The sequence below is a fragment of the Lygodium microphyllum genome, chromosome 25, assembly GCF_053477565.2.
Source record: "Lygodium microphyllum isolate KBCC chromosome 25, Lygodium_microphyllum_v1.1.10, whole genome shotgun sequence".
In the NCBI taxonomy this organism is placed as follows: domain Eukaryota; kingdom Viridiplantae; phylum Streptophyta; class Polypodiopsida; order Schizaeales; family Lygodiaceae; genus Lygodium; species Lygodium microphyllum.
In genome coordinates this window covers 17326791-17342132 of record NC_141159.1, presented here as the reverse complement: position 1 = coordinate 17342132, position 15342 = coordinate 17326791, and the positions used below count along the sequence as shown (strand labels likewise).

Below are 15342 nucleotides of genomic sequence, written 5' to 3'. Positions count from 1 at the left end.
ATTGACTCTTCAAATCAAGATTCACAACCTGCACTTATTGTTGTTGATGATAGTGAGAGATAAATAGAGCGAAAGGGATGGAGTGAGGGAGAGGAAGGAGATAAGAAAGGGAGAAATACATGGAGATAGGGAGAGACCAATAGAGAGAGGGATAGGGTAGTTAAGAAAAAGAGAGATTTAAAAATATATTGAAAGGGAGAGATATAGGCATTGTGATAGAAAGAGAGAAAGAGAGAGGGGGAGAGGAAGGAATAGAGAGAAATGAGAGAGGGAGGGGGAGTGAAATTGATAGACAGAAAAGAGAAAGAGAGCGAGAAATGGATATATGTAGATAGAGAGGGAAATATAAAAAGAGAACTAAACAAAAATATAGAGGGAGGGAGGGAGGGAGTGAGAGAGAGGAAGAGAGAGAGTGATGAATTGAGAGAGAGAATTGTACTGTCCACTATGATTAGAAGAAAATAACAATGATAAGGGTCACAATATTGAAGATTGAGAGATGTATCTCAATAAGCATATTTCATGTCCTTGCACTCAATGCAAGCTTACAATTGGAAAAAAACGTTGATTATCTATAGATCATGTGCAAAACTTCACCGAGTTTTAACTAGAAATTATTGATCAAGCAGTCTTGGACTTTAAGTTAACAGTGAGCCAAGTGTGTACCAATTATCTTTTGCAATCAAACTCTAATTGAAATAAATTTCAATACTGTTAAATGTGTAAAAAACATATCCACAAAGAAATGCCGGTCCATCCCAAGCAATGCATCTATTGTGGCTCGTAAAAAGAGTTTGTGGGTATATAATGGAATAAGCACTTGGGCTAATAAACCAGCTAGAGGACACTCCATCCAATGCACCCTGGACACGAGAGGATATTGGGAATCTTTCAAATCTCGCTCAAGTCTGAGAGGCATAGATGGAGGCATTAATTAATGCATTACTACCCATAGATGCAATTTATTTGATCTATTGAGAGAGGAGGTATCCATACCATTATATGATGGGTGTCAAGTATGTTACTTAAATACATATTTGTGCTCTTATATATATAGTCAAAGTACACATGGAGTGATACAAGTGTGACCAAGTTGTTTAGATATATTCTACACTCTTTTCTCTTTGATGCATAAATAAGAATGTAATGTGACTGCCTGTCCACTTGTAGGACACATCTTAGCAACCCATTGGAAAGAGAGTCTAGAAAGCGCCGCCCGGCACTCCCACGGAATGTCACGGGGTTTGCGATCTAGGTCTTCCCGAGTCTACCGCGAAGCGGAAGCATTCCGGCCGTTCCCACTTAGGATCGACATGAATCGGGGCTTCCCTAATGGTCAAGTTCCTCAGAGGTAACTAGCGTCAAGCCCTAGACAAACTACTTTACGTAGAAACATAAGGGTCGAAGCGGATTTATACTACACTTGGTTCAAGGAGAATGGGAAACGAGAGGGATGCGAAGCTCAACCTCTCTATCTGTAAAGCATAGTCCCATTCCATTCCCCTAAAATAGTACAAATCGGGACTCTAGCCCTATAGATTCTAGGTCATCGTTACCTTGTTGTCAATTCCTTTTGAGAAAAGTTCGTGGCCAACTGGGACCACCCTTCCGTAGGATGGACCCATGGTCATATCCATCGCACTTTCCTTAGGTTTCTTTAGTTATCTAAATACCTACTGCATTTAGTTTGACAAGCAAAAAAAGCTTTCTTAATTAGCCAATTAATGACTAGTTCCTTCATGTAACTTAGGCACTGACATAGAAAAGCAATGTCAAACAAGTTCCTTTTTCAACAATTGATCTTATTTACCAGTCTTTGGAATACATCATATAATCCAAGCCAAAGGCTATTCCATAATCCGCCCGAAGGCAATTCCAACAATCCTCAAGGATCACTATTCCAAGTTACCGCCCGTAGACTAGTATGCGGGCCTCGAGATCCAATCTCGAGTCACATCGGCCTCTTGTGCAAGACCTAGAGGCAAGGGATTTACGGCCAGAGCCCCCCTGGCACCCACGCATCCTCTTGCTCCAAGTAGAATCCACAGAGAGACCTCTCGCGGTGGGTTTGGTCCATGTACCCGAGGCGGCTAACAACCCCCTTGGATAGGGTCAGGCAAACAGTCGGGGGTAACTGATGCTGCCTCTCCCTCCATGCTTTCAACCTGAAGCATTAGGTATTTTCCAACATTAGTTCCTTTAGAAAAGAAGTACAAACAGTGCTCCTAATTGTACAAACACAATCAATCCAGTGGTCGTTTGTTCAGCCAACTGCTAAGGTGTGAATATATCTCTCCGAATGCATCCAGCATTCGATCCGGGATCAATTGTGACTTGGCAAGGTCCCAAGGGTTTCGTAAGCTAAGTTGCTTGTTTACCATTTTATCATTGGGTTAGGGTTTCTACCCAATTAACCCAAATTGTTTCCACCTTACATTTCTTTAAATTAAAGATAGTAAATCTTGGGCAACTTCGTCGCCCTAAATTGATTGGTCAATTGCTTGCTAGGCAATTCATAATCACCCTAACTTGGCAAATCAGCCTTAAAGAAGGGTGATGTAGTAGGATGTCTACACATCCTCTTGCAAATTAGACTTGTACGTAGAACTCCCCAACCTTGTTCTAAGGAGTGGCAATATTATTTTGTGATTAAATACAAAATCATGTGACGTTGCAACTTGCGGCACGAGACAAGTGCTGCACCTAACTTGCGGGATTATTTCTCCCATCACATGGTATTCCTTGGTCAATAATACCTTTGGTCAAGATGTAGGGTTTGGAATGTCCCCTTGACCCAACCCAACCCTTAACCCTACTAGGCTGACAATGTTTGGCCTTAGGGTTTCGGAACTCTAGTCATTGCCCAATTGATCTTTAGGGTGAGGACCCTAGATCATTCTTGCATGGGCGTTTAACTAACCCTAGCATTCCTTGAATGTGGGTAGGACCTTTGAGGTTGGAAATATTAAGTCAGTTTCTCGAGTGCGATACTAGGAAAAATTTTATCGTGGCATAGCTCTACCTAGCGCATTGAGGTGATCATCATTTGAGTTACACCATTACAAGCGATTTACCTAATTGATCTAATTGTCTTGCGACAAGAGGAACTTTCCTTAGAGATGCAAATACTTTTTCTAAAAGATGTAAATAATTGCAAGATATAACATTCCATGCAAATATGCGATTCATAGACTTTTTCCTTCTATGCAGCTATAAGTTCTCTACAATGATCATTACTTTTCCTTGCCTAAACTATAATGATGATTGATAAATGAGTGCTAACTTGTATAAAAACCTATGTTGATGCAACGAAATCAGGGCTTTAATAATTTTGATGAAGATGCGTTCAAATTTTGGCAAAGGACTCCATGCATGAGTGAATACCATGAGTCCAATATTAGATTAATCCTTCCTTTAGCACTTAACCCATCTCAAAATGAACTATCATCGCATGCAATTTACAAGTTCATAAAATTCATTTCCATGTATTGCAACTATTTTGGACAACATCTAATGGACATCAACAATTATCTCATACGAATCACAACTAGGAAATTATTACCTAAATGCATTATGCGCTATTCTTTTCCACGAGGCAATCTAGGATGCATTTAGACAAATCCATCTTTTTAACCTATGCAATATGCGTTCAGGATTGGAACTTGGAAGTGCAAGCATTTTCAAATGCACGACATGCACTAACTTTGTAAACGAATGAATAAATGCATTTAAATTTTCCTAAAAATCATCATGCTTAATGCATCCCTTTCATGTGAGAATACAATTGGAACCTGGGCATGAGGACTCGGGGCATTGTTCAGGTGTGAACTCGGGTTGGAAGCTCCTGCGTGTGCACCTCTCGCAATTTTCTTGGGGGCCATTGTCGAATTGAATCTCGGTTCGGCAACTTCCTCTTGGGTCTCTTACGCATTATGAATCCTCTTCGACTGAGTTCTTCTCCTCTGCGTAGGACATGGCCCTTGTAGATGTGGTTTTAAGAAAACCGGGGGAAGCATGTGAGAACAAGGCTTATGGAAGCCTTTAGTGGAAGCTTCCAAAAAGAAGCTTCTAAGCTTCTATGGCAAAGAAGTGATATAGCTAAAGTGCTAACATAATCAAAATTTATCCATTAGTGAGGAAGGCAATGCACAAAATTTTTACAAACCTTTGACCATTGTCTATGAAGATTGCCTCCCCTAGCTCCTGCTGAAAATTGGAGTCTCATTTGATACTCTAATTTTTTACAAATGCAAGGCATTCAATCGAAGGGAGGTCTCTTCTAGTGATCTATAGCCTTCTATTACTTGCTTGGCTTCAGATATTGTGTTATAGAGGCATCCTTCTGAAGATTCATCATGGAAGCTCTCCTGTTTACTTTTTTTTTTCCTTTCTTAGCAATAGCTATATTAACAACTTTTGGGGCTTGTTTGGTAGTAGGTCTTTCAGGCTCCTCATCACTTTTAGAAGAGTCTTCGCTCTCTGAAGAAGTTTCCTGCTTGCTAGATGGCTTGCCATTCTTGGCAATACTAATCTTTGTAGGAGGTGCTTTCACCTTTGTTGCAGTTACAGACGGTTTCACAGGCTTTGCTTCTTCTTCGTCAGATTCACTTTCCTCAGAGGTTTCATCTTGTGCAGGAATTAGACTGATTGATGTTTATCTTCCACAACTTTGCAACTTGGAATGAGTAACGTAGGGCTTTCCCAATGCCTGAGGTGTCAGAAAATCTCAACCACAAAGTAAATTCCTGAACCTCATTCTGTCATGTCTCTAGCATGTTTCTTAGTCAGTGTTTCTTGGTCCACGAGTTTCTTTTGTGGAGAAGTCTAGATATTCAGTGGCTCTACTTCAGAATCCCTGATAGCATCAGCTACCCAGTTGTTGCTCTTAGACTTCTTTTTAGCAACCATTAAGCAATTTTGAAGGACAGAGGCAATGAATAGCAAGAACTCGTGCAGTTGAGAGAGGCCCGCTTAAGCCCCAGGTAGTCTAGGTGAAGAAGGGAAGTCTTTGTCAGAAATCCCATTCCAATGATGGGGTTGTAGATGCTCTCTAGCCCCTTCATCTGGTCATCAAAATCCTTGGAACGAGCTAGCTGGTTGTGATCCAACCATTGGATCATTTGTTCTTGGTAGTGAACAAGCACTTTACAACTCTGGTGTGCTTCTTCTTGAGCTTCTCACAGTGTTGCCATGGAATATCCCCATTTTTTGTATCATGGCCACAGGCACATTTGAGGCATTAATTCCATATTCCGTTGTAGCAGGTGGCACAACCAAGCTTGCAGCCACACTGTTGATGTGTGCAAGGAATGAAGATAACATTCCCATTTGTAACTATTCGCTACTACTGCCAAGTCCTTGATCTACCTGATTGTTTGATGTTTGGCTTGAATTGGTAGTTTAAATTGCCGTGGCCAATGATATGGGCACGAGACACAAGCCCTTGCTTTGAAGGTATTACATGGCCATGCCTATATCTTCTTCCATCAGACTTGCAACTTCATGTTCAGCTGCTTCCATGGCATCTTGAGAAGACCCTGAGTTTTGGCCCAATGCTGCTGCTACCAATGTGTTCTTTCCCTCAATAGGTAGATATGCAACAAGTGGTGCAATTGCTGCAGCCTCTCCAAGCCTGCTCATACTAAGGACCTTCACTTGTAGTTGCAGAAACTTGACATACTCGATAATTTCATTAAGCATTGATGCCTTGTCAGTCTTATTAGAATTCGGAACCAACTCTTGAAGCGCCTTCATTCATTCTGCTATCCTTTCCCACCGGAGCCGCTTAGTAATATTGTGGGGATCAGTTGCTTGACCTCTTTGAGATCTTATGTGTGGCTTTAGTGCCCCAGCATTAGCACCAACTACACCTTGAGATTGTGCCATACTTGTATGGCTGTCATATTGTGGCATTGAAATACCTTGAATTGTCTGCATCTCTCAAAAGTCACTAATAACAAGCAGACTTCTTGATCCATGGTCTCCCATGCAGCGATGATGTTGACAGCTTCATGAGCTTTCTTTGCTTGAAGACAATGGACCAGTAGAGGAGATTCTGCGACATGAACTTCATATCATGGTGCAAGAATAATTAAGCACATGCCTAACAGTAATGCATTTCTAGGGTAGGGTGTGTGAAGACCCTTTCATGACAGTTGGCGGTGTTTGGGCATGCTGGTTAGAGATGCAGTGTGATACACAAGCAATGATACTCCTATCTGAACTATTGATACACAGGGTTGAACAACACCCAACTTTCTTGTTGTTGTGGCTACATTACTGTCAACAAGAATAGGTCGACCTTGAGTAGGACCAACACCAAGATCCTCTCCACCATCAAGAGGAATGTCATATATAGGTAGAAATATGTTGCGAGATGGATTGGGAATGCATGTAGGGTATCTAGACCATTATGGCTATTACAATGCTCCAGGAGCACCTTGTTACAGCAATATGGTTATGTCAGGTGTGAATGACAACCATGCATCACCTATTGCTAGTAATTTTGGATTGTATGGAATGCATGCAGAGAGCACAAGGCCCCCATATGGGATTCAATCCATGTACGAATAGCAGCCATCATCTGATTTTGGGCAGCACCATGCCTATATGTATGATGTTCATGCTTACTCCCATGGGCAGCAATGTGCATATGGAAAGGTCATCAAAAGTACCATAGAGAAAATTATGTTCAACAAGCTTGATGATGGAATGGTTGATATGATGGTTGCATTGGCACATGTGCTCATGATATTTGATGATACAATGATGGCTGAAAAAATAGTAGATGTTGTTCTGGTTGAGCAGGTACTTGTACAACAATTAACACTTAATACCCCTTAGTTGGTACAACAATGTATTGTGGAGGCTCTTGTAAACCTCTATGGCAATATTGTTTTGCGAGAAGGCCTAGATCACATACAACACAAGAAAATGCTGATTGATCTAATTGCTAGGAATGATGTAGAAGCTCAAGGGGCCTCTATGCAATCATTGATCGAATTGTGCATGAGTGAGTGTGGACAGCCACCCTATTATGAGCAGTGTGGTGCATATGATCACAAGCAGCATGCAGATGATGAGCACTCTATGCATGATGTCGATGTCTATGAATAGTTTTCTTGTGATCAATATGTTGGGGGGCACCATGATATTACTTGATGAAAGATTCTCACCCATGCTAATATAAGACGACTGCATGCTCAAGGGCTATGCTACCGATGTGCTGAGTCTATGTCCTCCAATCACAAGGATACATGCAGGAAAAGGAATGCTAAACTAGCAATTGTTTTAGAGTTTTTGGATGAAGACAACAATGAAGAGGAAGACAAACAAGCGGATGACATAGTGGATCATGAAGATCATGAGCAGATCGATGATCAAGTGGACATTCTACTACAGCCCCATGAGGAGACCCTTCAGTCCAAGGATGTTGTGTTTGTATGCATGGTAATTGCCAAGAATTCTGGGATCATGGACATGCAACACATCGGGAATAATGCAGGAAAATTTTCAAAGTATGCAGCATTGTATGTTTCCAACAGCATCCATGCACATGCCCATTTTAATCATATGATGCTCATCAGAGACTTGATGCAAAAGTCAATAGTCATGATCATTCCAGCTTCACTCATGAATGATAATCCACTGCATGGAAGGGATCACCACTTTCCTTTTGATCCCGATGGCAGTGCTAAGGCCCACGTTTGTATGGATGACCTGCACGCTGGTGATGCTTACCATGCAGGTTATCCATTTGATCCCGAGGGTTGAAAGAAAGCTCTATCTACATCAGCACTCCCCAGTGTAGTCCCCTCACCTTGAGGCGGAGGCCTTGGCTGAAGACGACTCAATTTGGGCATGTTTTGCATTAGACAGCCATCTACTTTCAAACATTTTTGGGCCTGCATTAAGTGCACCCTTGCATGACCTACCTGGGCTGAAAGCACCCTCAATGAGCTTCATTTTGACATGTTACACGCCTCAATCGGAGATGCCCATAGGAAGTTATGACCAGTTTTCTCTAGCATGCCTATTCTACACAACATGCTATCCACTATTTGTTAGCCCCTAATTGTCAAGAATTGGAGGCCAAACTCATATGCTATCAACTTGCACATGTTATATACATCATATCCACAATTCTATGCCCCAATTCCACATGATATTTTACTCCACCACACCCATATTCTCCTTTGTAATGCTGAGTAGAGTAGTACTCATCAACACCCCCCCCCCCCAACTATCTTTTCCCACTTGTAACGCTGTACAGAGTAGTACTCTTTAGCCCACTACCTAGCCATACTACCTGGCCATACCAATAAGTCCAATCTTTGTTTTTGAGGACAAGAACTTTATTTTGAGTGGGGATGGATTGTAATGGAGGGAAATACCTAGTGGCACACTAACCTAGGTATAAAAGGTGTGAAGGACATTGGCATGGGACCAATTTATGAATATACATCTGTCCTTTCACCTTCTTCACCTTCTCCTTGTCCTTCCATGGCTGCCAGCCATTTCTCTCTCCTCTTCTTGTCTTTCTCTCTCTTCTCTCTCTTCTGTAATCTCTCTCTCTCTCTCTATTCTTTCTCTCTCTCATGTCCTCTCTCTTATAGACATATTTGAAATTAGATACTTTTGAAGGATAGAAAAGAACTCTCTGATTAGCCTTTTAGATCTAAGAACTCAAGTTCTTGAGAAGAGAAAATCAAATGAAAAGCAATAATGTTTTACTCATTGAGGAAGGAGGGTAGATTTGTTACATGGATCCTAATGGCTATAAATAGTCCGAATCTAAATGAGAATGGCATGAGAAATTTCTAAGTTGAAGTAGCTAGTGTGTTTAGCATTAATGACGTAGTAAACAAGAGCCTCAACCTAGAAGGCTACTCAAAAGAAGAGTTTAACTTCTAATAATAGGGAATTTTGAGGATTCTCATCTCATTGTATCAGTTTTTGTTATAAAAAATACAAATGTCTTTTGGTGTTTTTTATCATTCTCACTTAACTCTCATCTCATTGACGCTATTGGTGAACCTCTCTGGACAAATTTGGTGAACTTGATGTGAAATCCACATTGTCATCAAGATGGAAGAATCGCCCTTTTCAACACATACATGAGAGTCAAGCGATGAAGTAAAGTAGCTTCTCTGCCCCTTCAATACAGACACGCAACAACAACAAAAACACCATCATCATCTGCTGATGCAATAGATGTAGCTTCAAGCCAACACATAGTATGAAGTTGTAGCTATGAAGGTTATGGAGGCAATAGAAAGTTAGAAGAAGCACGTTGATGGTCACAATCTTTCAAGATATTTAATGCTTTATGAGTTGAAGATGGAGTTCTTTGATGTGGTTATGTATATGATGAGCCAATTCTTTGTGTAGTTGGTTACTTCATCCATAAAGCCATGCATTAATGAGCTCTATGCTGTGAGTACCTTCAAGAAAGCCTTGAAGGAAGAATACTACTTAGAAGAAATTGGGATGGATACAAGGTTTAGCTTTCGTGAGTGGATATAGAAGTACAATAAGGGCTTGGTGGCAAATAAGTTTCTTCAAGAGTTTGGATCTAGATTTGATGCGTTGGATGCTAGGTCAAGTGGCCTTAGAGCCTAAGAAGGTGGAGTTATTTCTACAAGCTATTAATCTCATGGAATTCACTATCTCTATATCCTTTGTATCACATGCATGCAAGGCCTACTTATGAATATCCTTATGTGTAAATTTTCTCTTAATAAAACATAACCTTTTTCTATTCAATATGTAATGAACCCTTTTGTATTAAAAAATGTGTAAAAATGGTATTTTAAAAATCCCTTAGGTTGAACCCACATGATGCATACATATATTTATGATTGACCTCCATAGGCTACCGATCCAATGCTCCAAGTGCAACTAGAAGAGCTTTTGCATGACACATTGTAGCTTGTGGGTTTGAAGAATGACTTGCACGATGCAAAGGACATAGTCACTACCTTGGTGAAGTGATAAATGTGAAAATCCAAACTATAGAATGGTATGATCTCTTCTATGATTCCTCCTACTTCAGTACCTTCTACTATTTTGACTATGGTTCCCATTGCAAGCTATAGTTGGTATGCCTACCCCAAATCCTATGCCTGCATGTGTTTTTATGCCAATATCAGTACCTACAGTTCTGCCACTAGTAGTAGCTATAATTCTGAAACCCACCCAAGAATGATTAGATACGAACAAGCATGAGAGATCTTAGACTTGATGTTGCTAAGATTGCACTGCAAACTATTGCAGTAGAAAAGACAAGTCCTTCACAAACTCAACCTAAGAAGGAATATATTAAGAGATTTATCTTGTGTGATAGTTCTCAAGCATCAATGCAAGGATTGTGAATTCTTTAAGGATTCCAAAAGAAGGAACTTATTGTCATGGAGGCGGAAGGGTACAATTTGTTGAATCGAGATGGTAATGCCTGTGATTCCAAACTTTGGCAAAGGAGAAATGAATTAGACTCTTGAGGACATGGCAACATGAACTTCTTATGTAGCTAGAAATGATACTTCCATCTCTAGAGTAAAATTTGAGAAGAAACCATATAATAAATCAAAATTTTGAAATTTTTCTTTGGATATAATTCTTAAAGGAAAATTGCAACTATTAGAACTATCTAGTATAGGAAAAAATATAAGAAAATATATACTTGTTGAAGAGAAAAGAAGAAAAAATGATGAAGCTCCAAGCACTCCTAAGAAGACTAGAGGGGGTGACTTAGTTGCTCCAACCCTTCAACCAGGACTTGAACATGTCATGGAGGATGGACAAAGTAAAGAAATGGAATAAGATGTATGTCTTAAGAAGCAACTTGGCTGTAAGATTCTTTTAGATATTGATGATACTATTGATCTAAAGAAGGTATTTGAATAATGGATTTTGGATAGTAGACTAAAATTTACTCTTGGCAAAATATCCAAAATTGCTAAGAAAAATTTCATGATGCAATGATGTATATCGTTAAAAGGAAAAGGCTGATAATGCATATTGCAAAAGGACAACATATCATAATTGAGAAACTCATTTGTGAAGCATTCAATAAAGAAAAAGAAGATGAGAGATATGTAGTAAGTGATAGAATATGCCTAAAAGCCATAAGAATATTTAGCCAGGGTGTTATGAAGAGGATGATGCTCTGATTATGGTTCCTAGCTGTCACTTTTCTAGACCATGTTGTTGGACACTAGCCACTACTGAAACAAAGATTAAGACAAGTGAAATGGCTACTCCATGTATTGCTTTGATAGATCAATGTCATCGTACACAAAGTCTATGAGAGTGAGAAATGGCCAATGGATATTGACATGGATGGTGAACAAGAGCCGCTAATAACACTTAGGAGATCTATATGTTGCATGCATAAATATCAAGGTATTTGTAGGTAATGTACATAAATATTTCCATTTATTATTGTAGGGCTCCTATTCTTATGATATTATTTTGGGTCAACCATTTATCATGAAACCAAAAATGGAAACAATGGTGATGGATGATGGGTTTGCATATGCACAAGTACATAATCGAGATGGAAAAATATATGTATAGTTTAATAATGACCATGTTTGTGAGTTATCCTACTAGCAGAGCCCTCTTCTCACCAAAGACTTGAACTTTTTCTAAGCACCATTATCCTATAGGATGATGGTGATACAAGGAGGAAAAAGCTCTTGCCTCTTGGCAGTAGTGATTTTTCTTGAAGCTTTGTTGATTTATCAATAGTTCTATTTCTTTTTAGATAACTATAGATTTGCCTAGAGCTACCATGTAGTCCATATGTAGAAAGGAGGATTACTTGAGGATTCAGGTGTTTTGCACCATGATGAGCATATATATGGGCTGTATGATAGCTTGACTTTAGTAGACATAGCATTAGAAATACAACAAAAATTTGTATTGCATGTGAATGATGTCATCATTGATTGGCACATGTGTGTCCTATGGCAAGAGACCCTCAGTTGTGAAGGTGGATGCTATTTGAAAGATTCTAGAATATTTCTCAACTACATGAAAGGTGAGGAGATTTATTGGTGCTTGTGTGTTTTATATGATTTGGGGATGACATGCCCATTAGTTTCTCAAAACTATATGATGTGACCTATCATTGGAAAGCACTTGAAAATTGGAATCTATTGATCTATAGATTTCTTGATTTGGAGTTATAGTGTTCAAGTTATGACAAATCAAAAGATTTGACCACGTGGCCCAAACTTACGGAAAATTTCCATATTCCCCAATATGGTATTTTCTTGAGCTGACCTTTTAAGGCATCCAACTCGTCACGAGTACTCTCAATAATGATTATATTATCTATGTAGAGTATCAAAATCATAAGGCTACTATCATGAGCGTTGTTTATATATAAATATGGATCCATATCACGATGAAAATATCCTTGTGATTGTATAAAAGCATTGAACTTGTGATACCATTCGCTATAGGACTATAAATATTCTTTCTTAATCTACACACTAGGTGTTTCCTACCAAGGTTTGCAAGGCCCTTAGGATACTCCATGTAGATCTCATCATACAAGTCTCCAGATGAAGAAAAGTCATCTTGATACCCATTTGATACAGATCCAATTCAAGTTGATTAACCAAAGCCATTACCAAGTGTAGGGTTGTCATCTTCAGAATAGGAGAAAATAATTTATCAAAGTTCACAACATGCTTGCTATTGAAACTCTTAGTAACCAATTTGGCATTGCATACCAACTTGGGCATTCAAGGGTACGCTTGAGCTTATTTACCCACTTGCATAAGAAATGACGCTTTTCATTAGGCAAGGAAATTCAAACCCATGTATGATTTTTTGCAATGAGTCATACTCTAACTATATGGCCCTCTCCCAAGAGTGAGTATCACCTATGTGCATAGCGCATCATGAGTAAGAGGCTTACCGGAATCTATTCATAACATAATCTATAGAGGGTGTGCAATGCTAAGTTGTCATCTATCTCAAGTAGACCACCTCAGAGCATGCTATGGGACTTGTACATCCTTTAGAGCATTAGGATCTTGGGCCAGTGGAGTATGACCCACTATCTTGCAGGCTATCTAGCTGACTCTACAATAGTAGTGTTGAGAAACATGCAATCACATCCACTATAGGCTCTTTGTAAGGAACAACAAGGAAAAGAAACACATTGCAAATAAAGCCTTAGACTAGGTCCTGTATGCATGATTTATTAAAGTCATGGTTGGTGAAAACAAAGGTCACTTTCCACCTTTTTCCACCTATCAATACCACTATTCTAAGCCTATAAAAGGCACTCATCCCCACACTCATTTGATCAGTTATAATATCATTCAGTTGTACTTGCATTTATACTTGGATAATATCAGTTGTTCTTGTTTGTCGTTACTTATGCCTCATTATGATTGTCTATTTGCTCATTATTGACCCTCCTTAGCATGCATTCTCAATAATCTAACATGGTATCAGAGATGGTTTCAAGCTAATGAGTCATTAGGCCATTGATTGGGCCATTCTAGTTTGAATTTGTGGCTCTCTCCACTTTCCCATGAATCTCTCACTTACCTCCATAGCCGGGTACCCACCTTCAGTGGAGGGCTTGAATCTCTCAAACCACACCTTTCAACTCATACTTTCCTCAAGGGAAATCTTCCTTTGCTCCAGGCGCTTCTCTCTATCACCTCAAAGCTTGACATTATTGCCTCTCTGCTCTAGCATTGCTCTTGCATTAGCTGGCTAACCCAAAATGCGCTTGCAACTAGTCATATTGTTGATGCTACACTTGCAGTCCATGATCTTGAAGACTACCATGGGGCTTTGAAATCCCATGAGATAGGCTTCGTATCCATGTAAAAAGTTTGGGAAATGATCAAGTCTACGTGTTGCAGGAACTGAAAATACAGTCACCTACTGTAACCCTAATAGAGAAGCCATAGCTCTTTTAACTTTAAGCTTCTATTTCACTTCATTTTTCTCTTCTGCCACTCAAGCCACAGTGTTACCACTCAAATATCATTGGATCTGGCATATATTCTCAAAACAAATTATTGAGGAAGGGAGATCTTGCTGGCTTTTTTGGCAAGATTACTAAAGCATAGTCCAAGCATAGTGTCTCTTAGCACTGGTCTAATGACTCCTATCACTATGCCATCTGACACAATCAGCCTTGCCTCTGATCAAATTTGAGTTTTTTGTGCTACTCCAGCATCAAATTAGGGAGGGGAAGACTTGGACCTGCAAGATCATGAAGGCCTCAAATATCTTTGAAGATTTCAAGTTCAAAGGGCATACGAGTCATCTAGTATCTCTTGATACTAATCACCTAGAACACCATATTGGGGAATATGGGAATTTTCCATAAGTTTGGGACACGTGGTCAAATCTTTGGATTTGTCATAACTTGAACACTATAACTCTAAATCGAGCGCTCTATAGCTCAATAGATTCCATTTTTCAAGTGCTTTCTAATAAATAGGTCACATCATATGGTTTTGAGAAACTTATGGGCATGTTATCCGTGTGCCACCTTTTTAGTATTCAAAAAATGGGAATTAGGAGATTCCCAAAATCACTAATATTGTGTTCTAGTGCTTCTTGGCACTTGTGCTCAACTCTTCTACTTCTACTGAAATATGAAACTTTTGGAGCTGATTTTCAATTGATCTTGCAACCTCAACATGAGAAAGGACTCACCAAGAGCTCGATTCAATAGTATTGGATTCCATACATGGAAATTAGGATCAAATTGATCTTGATGAGGAAACACAAGAGAAGAAACCAAGGGAAGCTACACTTTTAGTCATATGGGATAAAAATGATGATAAGGTTCAAGCTATTATCAAGCTCAAACTTGATGACAACTACATTCATCATGTTGATGATTGTGAAACCTCTCAAGCAACATGGGATCAATTAGAAACCCTATTTGGAGCTCACTCAAAATCCTCCAAATGTGGCTTACTAATTGAATTTTTAAGGCTTGACATCAATAGTAGCACCTCACTTGCAACACAATATTAGTGAGTTATTCCCATGTTTTGAATACTAAAAAGGTGGCACCTGGATAACATCCCCATAAGTTTCTCAAAACCATATGATGTGACCTATTTATTAGAAAGCGCTTGAAAAATGGAATCTATTGAGCTATAGAGCGCTCGATTTAGAGTTATAGTGTTCAAGTTATGACAAATCCAAAGATTTGACCATGTGTCCCAAACTTATGGAAAATTCCCATATTCCCCAATATGGTGTTTTGCAACTCATTTAAATTATATGGAAAGTTAAGTTTGTTGACACAACTTGCAGGAATCAACTTGAAAATGGATGAAGGCATTT

At 39.3% G+C, this 15342-nt stretch overlaps 1 pseudogene; it reads right to left on the bottom strand.

Annotated features, from left to right (window-relative positions):
* Nucleotides 1-5145: 5145 nt before the first annotated feature.
* On the bottom strand, nucleotides 5146-5937 carry LOC148013950 (bHLH transcription factor RHL1 pseudogene; annotated as a pseudogene).
* Nucleotides 5938-15342: the final 9405 nt, after the last annotated feature.